The following is an 8831-nucleotide window of genomic DNA, read 5'->3' as shown; positions in this document are numbered from 1 at the left end:
ATCACTGTCACGATTAACCTTGGGGATAACTCAAAGGAAGTATTATCCCTTAATTAAATTTATCATGACGTAACAACATATTATATGTATTCGTGTTAATTGATAATTTTAATTTACTCACTTTAAACTTTTCGTGTCTAGAAGTTGGGTGCAGATTGGGTTTTGGCTTGTTTGAAGCGCGCCTTATCTATTTATCAACCTAACCATACCAATTAAAACATGGATTGATGTTCCAGGACACTATGCTGAATAATGAATGGTATTTGAAACCATAAAATATTGTTTTTCTTATCGAACCGCAAAATTTGATTAACAGCCTAATACGCAGGCGAAATCGATGCAATCGAAAGAAAGAAGAAGTGTTTCCTATACATAATTGACCCAAATTAATATCAACACGGTACTGCGCAGCAAATGTGTAAAACAACAAAACATAAAAATGTATTAATTGTGCAGAAGAGAACAGTGTGGCCAAGAGTACGAAGATGACAATGGTTTGCCGTCCAATCGTGCCGCTCTCTGCTGCTATCAATGATGTTGCGAATTGAGTTCACACGACGACTTGTTGATCAATGGCGAGGGCACATTAAATTGATTTGCTCTTGCACTTCTGTCCAAGAAAATCCAGAAGACCACGGGATACTTCGTATACCGGGATAGTTACTTGATTGCTACGATCAACGATTTCTGTATATCGAGTGCAATGCTGAATGTTGTCTTGTGGAGACCTGGTCGTATACACTATCTGATAAACTGCATATTTTATGAAACCTTTAAATTGGTAGACAACAATGTACAAAAGAATGTTGGTTTAGTTGTTTCTTGCATTCTAAAAGAGTTACAAACTGAATGTAAGGCTGCACAAGTACTTGGCTTCGCCCCGGATGTGATCAGCCGACAGTGCTGACGATAGTATATTTTGTTACATATACTGATTTGTCTTGTCTGCCTTGCCAGTAACAATAGGGTAGGAAGGATCATACTAATATGTTAAGTGGTTCGAAGATTAAACCTATTGTTGAAAAGCTGTGCATGCGACGAGACCACTATGATGAGGACTTTTTTCATTTATTTACTCGTACTGCGTTTTGGGCCTGACACCAACGACAAGATGCATTAGAAAATAAGATAAGTAAATAGGCAGCGAACACTGTACTGAACTGATAGGCTGTGCAGAACATTGGCAGAGTTTGGCGTACCCCAAAGGAAGAGTGTCCCATATTGTAACGATAATCAGGAATGATCCACCCACAAACTTCTCTCTTTCCACTTAGCTCTCCCAAACTCAAACCAGCGACTTCAGGACAAGCCATATGTTCGCTTCGGCGATAGTGTGAGCAAAGCTGTAAACAAGTGCATATATCTAGTGCTCTCACGCCTCACAAAGGAATTCATGGATGTCACCAAGAACTGCTCTTAATTGGATGGATGGACGGACGCAGAAGGAGCACTGCAGCGTCATTGTCTCGATTAGTAACAGTATCTTCACGATCGTCAGTCTCCACCACCAGCAAAGAAATCGCTTCGAATAAAGTGCGACAAACCGATCCAACGTTGTGATTCTGTTTCTCGTCAGCGCTAACAATTCACGCCCCATTTCATATATCGCGCCATTCGGCTTCGCATGGTGTGTGAGTTTTTGTGAGACTGGCGTTGGGTTGCAACATTCCTTTTAATTGGCGATCTCATCAAAGTATTGCACTGCATGCTACATCATACAATGGGGAGAAATAGTTTTGTATTGTTTGAAATCTTAAATTAAGTTATTCTAATTTTAAATTCCAAATAAACCGCCAGCAGTCCATTGGAACTAACTGGCGAATACGTCACGCGTAAAAGTAATATGAAAACTTTAGCCAGAACACTTACTTTACATACTGTTATACCGAAATAAACTTTAATGCAGCATCCATTCCACATTTTCTGCAATGCGTAACGTCTACATGAAAAACCTTTCTGACAAAAGTCGAAAATAAAAAGTTAAACTCAGTATCATTAGGCTTCTTTACAGGAAGTTAGCCATTTTGTTAAAATTAAGCATAAAACTACGCAGATTAATATAAAGCATTACACTAGAAAAAGAACACGCACCGCTATTGGCCCGGCTGGTATGAGAGAAAATTTAAACGCACCATATGTCATAACCGTGGGAAAGTGCAACGCAACCAACGCGAAGCTGTGTGAATCTTCACGGGAGGTCGCATTTTTCGGTATAAGTGCTAATAAAAGACTTTTCGCTTCAAATATGGTGAAGAATGTTGAAGAGGGAACTCCCTGTTTCGTTTTCTTTGATAACAGCAAGACCATATTTGTTGCTACTGAATACGACCGATTTTTAGAGCACAAATAACTGACAGACGATACTTTGACAGCTGTCAAAATCCTTTTTATGTACTATTACTCGTTTGAACAATTAATTGTGCCTTTAGATAACCGTTTCTGTTCTTTACAAAAACAAGTGATATTTGCCATCATTTGGCACCACAAACATAGTTCCTTTCGCATCACAAAAAACTGATGCTAACACCTTCTTGACCGATTTCTGGACAGCAACTCGTTTCGGAGCCGAAGAACTAGGTTCACACCACTCTTAAGCCTCTTGTTTTGGTTCAGGATCATGGTAATAGACCCAAGTCTCATCCATAGTGATGAGTCGACGCACAAATTCCACTTCCACTCTACGCATTAAATCGGACATTTTTGTTTGTTCACAAATACAAGCATAACTATTTGGGAAATTTAAATATTGTAATGAAAATTTAAGAGAGCAGTTTAAATAATAAATTCTCGGTATTCTTTTAAACACAGTAGTAGATAGGTAAGAATTAGCCGTTCGATGTATTCCTTTGTCGTATCTGATGAAAACGCGCTTTGCCACGCGATCTTTGCTTCAGGGTGTGTTAGAATATTTGTTTACTTTCTTGCTGCATACCCAACGTTGGTTTGATGATTTTTCATGATGAATATTATGCTTTGGTGCGGGTTCTTTCGTTAGAGAAAGGCATGATGAGGCGATCATATTTACACGGCTCGATGTTGCATCTTGAACCGGTGCAACACTGGTGCAAATGAACACTGGAGGACAGCATAAAAAACGCGACTGCTGCCAACAATTCATTTGGTTGGCTTCGTTAATTCGTAAACATGCCACCCGTCTTCAAGGAGCTCGTGGCGTGATTTTACGATCGGCATGTGCGCGTGTTGTGCCTGAAATATGAGTATTATTTGTGTTTGCGGACAAAGAAGACGGTTCCTGTACACGTCGCCGGGCAGACGACAGCAGATGGATCTTCGATTGTTGGTGGGTTTGGGAGCTGGTTGACTGTCAGCTGTAATTTCTTTTTCCTTTGTAAACGTCGCTTGAACGGAAGAACGGCGCCTGGGAGTAATGGTTTGTGGAGATAAGTTTTCTCCCAGACGGATGACTCATCACCGCTGAAAAAGACACATGTCTCCGACGCCATGTAAGCGTTTCGTGCGTGCACGTTTCATGACGGCATCTACACGACGCATCGCAACTAATCTCGCACAGCCGACCAAAACAACATTACACGACGTTAGATATTCAGAAGCTACTACTCTGGCCATTCGAGTAGTTTACGCAACGAAGCAACTGTTCAATATTGATACTCGGTGAGGGTAAATGTGAAATTGGCGAATCAGAGAGGCGTAGAACTAGAAGTGCCAGAGCGTGTCATCGGAGCAATCGAAGCCAAATCCGTCAAAAAGCCTTGTGGCCACATCAAAATTATACTAAGGCAAAGCAAGGGAAGTTAAGTTACTTCGGTAATTTCTAGACCCAAAGCAGAGTCTCGATATAGAAGCTACGATGTTTACGGAGAGTATTTTGGAGACGATTTCTGTCACGTACTTGAATATGTATAGATTGCAATTAATTCAAGTGATGCTCGCCTTCTAGCAGCCAGGCAGCCAGACATCCCGGCTCCTGGTTGCACGGAATATATGCATCCCAAATCAAGGCTGCTTGTATTATAAGGTGTCTGTGCACATTGAAATGTGGACTTTTGTCTTACCAAGCAAGGATTCCTTTATCACAGGCTTATCACAAAAGGAGCCCGTTCAACACGGAAGGTATATTCAAATTTCGTTTCACAAACTTGTACTTCGACTATTATGATATCGTTTAAATGTGGAATTCCTTTAGCGTGTCACACAAGCAGCTAATTGTTTTCGATCATGTACCATCCTATTCCATAGCCATCAAACATTGTGGTGTAATCGCTTTGAGCGAGTCCCTGTAATCGATCGACTATGCTCATAATTGAGTAATGTGTGACCACTTAACCACACAGCTTTTCAACGCTCAGACACCAGGACTTGGAGGTGACGGGCACCTCTCCCTTGGGGATCGGAGTCAAACGTTTAATTTGTAAATTGTTATTATCCCACTTAGCCGCACGCAAATGTTGTGCTTGCATGTGAAGTGGCTGACGGCTGTTTTCTTGCTCTTTTTTTTAGTGGGAAATAATAGTACTAATGACTGTAATCGCTTCGTCCGAAAAGCCGTTAAACTGACTAGAAGAAAACGAATGGTTTTGGAAAATTTAATTATTTTCAGATAATTTTGATAGAGTTGAATGGAAATAACATACTACATTTTGCTAACTATGCATTATAGCAGCTATTTTTTCATGCCCTCATGTCAAGAAATCCCAACTTATCGGACCTCGCGACCTCGGAAGGTGTATGAAAGAAGCAACGGCTTCTGGTGTTTCAATCACTGTCTCTGGAAGTATAGGATATTATGGCCCAACATTCACACAGTCACCGTAGCCAGAAGGATCATAATGTAAAAAAAATACAATCTTTTCGTCTATTAAAAGTAATCAGTCAGCTACGTCTGATGGCGGTTACGCTACCCGGGGGACTGGAATATGCGCCAGTGGAATACAATTATTTCCAATTATTCGTATGACGCGGCACGTTCCACAGCTCATCATGCATATGCTAATGTTGCACGCAATTCCGTTTGGCGTTCATTTCTATTGCCTGGCTACTCGCGGGACGCACATTATGCTGTTGATGACAATACTGGATCGTCGCAAACCAATTGAAAAAACGCGAGAAGCGTGTCCGCGCACTTATCGTGATTGCTGTTGACACGCAAGTCCAAACAAGTATACGATGATTGCACACTGCGCATAGAGAACGGCGATGTCTTCTTGCTGCAAGGCTCAATGTATTTTAGAAAGGTGTGTTATCGTCCAAAGAGATACCACAATCTCAAGCATCCCGTCAAGTTCAACACATAAAATCATCCGATAAAACAAAATGCAAATCTAAGACACGGTGTCGTCAATGGATTGTTGAAACAACGTTCAGAAATAAAAGGGTGATTTGCTTCCATTGCACCTGTTGCAAATGAACGCGCCTTGTCCGGGGATGTTAAAGAATGCATTTGGTGTGCCGTGGAGTGGAAAAGACATGCATTCCAGCGATACGCCTAAAGTTAGAGCAATTCAATTGTCCGTAAAAGATGGCAGAAAAAAGGTGTGGCCCTTTGCAAACGGTTTAATTTAACGTGAAATGGCGTACGGCCATACCTGAGATTATTCTGTTGACCATACGACTTGGGGGTTATGCCACCCGAAAAGGAAGGTGAAGGAGTGATGAACAGGTTTCTTTTGTCTAAGACATCTGTTTCCAGTTTCCGGTCTTCCATAAAGCGTTTGGAAAAGGATGTGGGTCTCATTGATGATGTATTTGGCTGGTTACGTAGCGAGCAAGAAAGTATTAGTGAAATACTCTTCGTGTGCTGGTATTTCAGGAAGAGGAAGATTGCAAATATTTGGTGAAACGGTAACAGTTTGTTAACTGGTAATAATGTTTCTGGTGGTAATGTTTTCAAACGGAAAAGGCTCAAAAGCATTGTGCATATTTGTGTTATGCTGAACTATTCAAAGGAATTGCATTTTTTTACATTTTATAACATTTACGACACAAAGAGACAATAAAAAAATTTAACGAGTTTGAAATAGACTCCTCGTAGTCGTTACATTACGTTACAGTTACATAAACCACAGAGCTTTATCGCGATTGTTTTTGTAAGTATTGTCCAAAATAACCTAAAATTATTGTTATGAAAAACTAACACCAAAACTATTGTACAGTAACTTTCGTGGTCGAAAATCAGCTAGCTACGAAATTAAGGTCGGAAAAAGATCCTTTTTTGTTATTTCGGAAGAACGGATTTAAAATAATCCTCGTTGATGAACGCGTCCTGAGCATCGTCAGTTGCTATCAGGGTGTACGCCAGAGAACGTGATTTCGGACGAGCAAAGTAGATTAAACTCTCGAATTCTCGTGCCATAGTTCTGAAGGTCAACGATAATGTGCAATAACGGCCTAGCGTAATTTAAGTAAAAATAAACCAGGCGACTAATGACTAAAGAATTTGGCGATGTTAAACGCATAGAAGGTTTTCAAACTGTGGATGATTTATTTTAGTTTTTTGAGGGAAAGATCCCACCAGATGAGGTATTTTTCACTAGCATCGCCGCAGTGCTGTCTTGTCCCACACCGCATAGTATGCAGGGAATGGTTAATCAATTTCGATGGTTGGCACGATTGCAAGCAGTAGGTCGGCACCATGGTCACAGAAGACTGACTTTCAGCAATTTTAACAACCTTATCAGCAATTGTGATTGTGATTAGTGAACGCTTGCCTGAAGTGATGGCGGTGCTGATGCTGGTTCATAAAAGCAGTTTTGGTTGAGCAGAGTCGATGGAAGATCAGTTGGTGGCAAATGGACTCCCATAAATTTTGTTGTCTCAATTAAAACGTCATGTGAGGCATCCATTCTCCATACGGGTGTGCATTTCGTGAAAGATACAGAGACATGCAACTATGTATGTTCTTTTTGGAATTAGGTTTCGAAATGGGTGCTAACGGTGCCAACAAAGTTTGCTGGTTGACAGCGACAAACTCAATGACCTCATAAGTGCACGATAGAGGCTCCATTTAAAAAGTCCAATGGTCAGACAGCTGAAGAAACTAAGTTTAGAACATTTTCCATTCGGTAAGCTAGCATGGCTAACATCTTTCATACATGACACGTTCAGTTTAGCGTCTGCACATCAGGATAATGCCTGTTGGACAAACATTAAAAAGTAGTGTCTGTAAATGCGACTGTTGACTCATTGTCTAGGTATGATGCTTGCCATCAAGGCCTCGTGTTGTCCAAGTTAGTTACAATTAGGACAATAGTTAGTTAGTTCTCTTAAAGTCTATTATTAGCAGTGTCGTATTTGCGTATTTGGATCATCTACGGAAAAGCAACATGTGCACAGTTTTATTGCCTTTCTGAACTCGATTTTGCCTCCAATGAAAAGGTTGTCTATGCAGAATTAAAAGAAGTATAGAAAAGGATACTTTAACGAATTCATCAGTTTCCCCTAAAACGATCTTCCATAAAGCATAACCTTCCTAAAACAGTCGTAGATAATTTAAAATCGGTTGACCTCATATAACTTAAAAATTCTGATCAATTTCGGTGCACATTTCTCATTTAATTACTTTGAAGGCGGAAAAAGATTAATCAAGCGTGGAGACATTACCAACATCAGCTTCCTTATGGTGCGCGCGATTGCATGCCGGGTCGATGGTAAATGTAGCATACATGGCTCATTTAGCCCGAGTCCAGCTGAATAAATGTTTCTGAACTAAGAGCAAAGCGACGGCTTCTTGAAGCTAGTTTGCGTTCGTTGCACTCTCCGAACGCACACTGGTTCAGGGAGTGCTTCAAACAGTGATGCGTAAGAGAGTGCACCGATCGCCGCGGTATTCTAAAAATAGAGCGCCGTGCATCGTTCGTTAGACAGTTTAGCAACGTATTCTGGGCCGGCTGGTGGCGCCCAGCGCCCTATACTCCACGGCTTCAGGATGCGGCATTAGTTGCGGATCAGGAGATCTTTCGAGTTCGTGCCAGTGGAATGCAGTTTTCGGGCACCGATGGCCGTGGAGATGCTGCCGACGACAACAAAACGTGAACCATGTGTACTGAGGGGCAGTAAAAGCACATTAATCTTTTTACTCGAAAATAAATCAATGCATCATGGTGCGCCATTCGTGTTTGGTAGTGCCATTTGGTACGCTATTTCGCATTCTGCATGCAATCGCTTTGTTGGCCGGCGCGCCAGGCTATTTTATGAGACGCGGCGTCACAAGTGGTTTGTGGGGAGGCGGCTGGCGACGGTTCTAAATTTAATTGACGCCATTCCACCGGCCACCATACCGATTGCTGAGCTAATGAAGTGATGATGTTAACACCCGCAGGATATCGGGGGTTCGAATGTTTTTTTACCGTTTCGGTATTTACAGCGAACCGCATCATATTCGTTTCGCGCCAGACGGTGCTGAGAATGATAAAACTGAAATATTAACTAAAATTGCGCAACATATGTAGAATCCCATTCGGCGAGTGGAGCAGCTATTAAGGAACTAACTGCATTAAATCAGGTCAGGTCTAATCAAATAATCATTGAAATCACTGTAGTTATGGCAAATGTTTCCCAATGTTGATTGGTCATTCTCAATATAGGTCAAAACCTGCATCTCACACGCTACATCGTTCTGAAATCTAAAAATATAAATTTGGACCTTAATTATACCGGATGTCGGCTCTTTTTACGAGCAATGTTTTATTGAAGTCAACACCAATATAATCCGGTGTCAGATCGTGCGTTAGCGAAATTCATTCTACACAGACGAAATATGGGGCTTATCTATTGAAGAAACAGAGAAAGTTTTGGGCTTTGCATCAAAAACATTTGCCTTTTCCTTTCGTTACATCTTGCAACAAATTCACCAT

The sequence above is a fragment of the Anopheles cruzii genome, chromosome 2 (genome assembly GCF_943734635.1).
Source record: "Anopheles cruzii chromosome 2, idAnoCruzAS_RS32_06, whole genome shotgun sequence".
NCBI classification, from domain to species: domain Eukaryota; kingdom Metazoa; phylum Arthropoda; class Insecta; order Diptera; family Culicidae; genus Anopheles; species Anopheles cruzii.
The sequence above is the reverse complement of the archived record's forward strand: the minus strand, read 5'-3'. Positions refer to the sequence as shown.